Source organism: Pygoscelis adeliae, unplaced genomic scaffold (genome assembly GCF_000699105.1).
Source record: "Pygoscelis adeliae isolate BGI_AS28 unplaced genomic scaffold, ASM69910v1 Scaffold329, whole genome shotgun sequence".
NCBI classification, from domain to species: Eukaryota; Metazoa; Chordata; class Aves; order Sphenisciformes; family Spheniscidae; genus Pygoscelis; species Pygoscelis adeliae.
In genome coordinates this window covers 387442-389201 of record NW_008825554.1, presented here as the reverse complement: position 1 = coordinate 389201, position 1760 = coordinate 387442, and positions in this window count along the sequence as shown.

Below are 1760 nucleotides of genomic sequence, written 5' to 3'. Positions count from 1 at the left end.
GCCCGCCTGCCTCCGCCCGCAACGGCACCGGCAGCGCCGGGCGACAGAGGCCTCGAGTCCCCCGTGCCTGGCGTAAGCTCATTTCACAGGGCAGGCCAAAAGCTGAAACGGTATGAGAGCAAAGTGCCAAAAGCTTCCAGAAGAATGAAATCAGCCTTCACGCCCCCCCCGCCCCCCATCCATCACAAAGGTGAAGACGGGCAGCTGGTTTAGACTGCTTTAGCCAGTTTATTTATGTATGATTCAGAGGATATAAGGTTGAAAGCCAAAGAGGATGTTCATATTGTCAAAATGGTTCATTGTTTGCTCCTGGACTTCTGACAGTCTGCATGACAGGAGCGTCTGTTCCAGCATTTTAGTCTGGCTCAGGAGTGATGTTATGACCTTAGCCTGTTTTGGTTCACACCGCAGGGTGGTCTCAGAGCACACGACCTGTTTTCTTTAGGATGAGATGAAGAAAACCTTATGGAGGAAGCACAGAAGACACACTCACACACCAAACACGCATTATCTGCTACAACTGTTAAGGCATTCAGACCCCAGGTGAAGATTAGAGACTAGGCTGAAGAACCCCCCCCACCCAAACTTTCACTATGGTGCTCTTGGCTCCAACTGTTTCACTCTATGGATCCGCTCCTATCAGGCTGTGATATGTGCTAATTTAAACATAATCTACTGTCAGCTGAGAAAGATAGTGACCCGTAGGGGAAACTGAATGCCTCCAATTTAGATACCTGCATTTGCCTCGAGTAGGCGATGTGGATAAACCCGGTAGTGATGAAAGGCTTCTTGTTTCCATACACACATAGGCAGTGTGGGCATCCTGTTGATTGTACCGCTTGTATTTTGCAGTACTGGCTGTTCAGAGAAGAGGTTCAGCAAATAATTTTTTTTTTTCTTTGTTGTTTCACTTTTATGGCATGGTCTCAGGCTTTCTGCAGACCCAGCAGGTGTTTCTGCACGAGTTATGATGAGTTATGCTAGTTTTGAAGGCTTTTTTCACTGCAGTCTTAGGCTTGTCACCATTCCTCTTTTAAATCCAAAGCAATGGCTGTGGGGAACCATTGAGAGAATAGTTCACATCCCCCTTACTTTGGAAAACAACCTCAGAGTACAGAGATCTTGATGATGGTGGTGCTTTCATTCTGCAAGCTGACATCGCTTACTAACTCTGATATTTTTTGTTACAGTCAACCCTCAAATATGATATTTCTGGAAATGAAATTTTTAGTTGCTGGGTAGGAAAGAGTTAATAATCCTTTATTTATTTAAAGGTTATGTTTTCTATATTCATGAAAAATTGTACTCAGTGGTACATAGAGATGGGTGGTAAATGCTACGAAGCATCCAACAACTTGGTGAGTGGGCATCCAGCACCTCCTTTCTAGAATATATCCCAGGATCACTGCTAAATACATTTGAGGTAATTTGCAAAGTCCAAAATCCTGGAAGCAGGAACTACCAAATTTGAGTTTCCTGCATTACTTTTGCTCTTGCTGTCTGAGCTGCCTGCTGCAGTCATGGGTGGTAAAAGCATTTCATGTGCTATTTCCGTGACTCTGCTGCCATGCCACAAGGAGAATGCAATGAGTCTTCCCAGATAACTGTGATTCTGGCATACTCGAACTTCTTCAAGTGCCTGACTTTTCACTGTAGCTCTCGATCTTTCAACTGAGGGGCTTTGGGTGAAATATGATTCTGCTTTTAAGGAAAAAATTATAATAAGCAATTTAAAAAAAAAATCCAGCAGGATTTCAGCA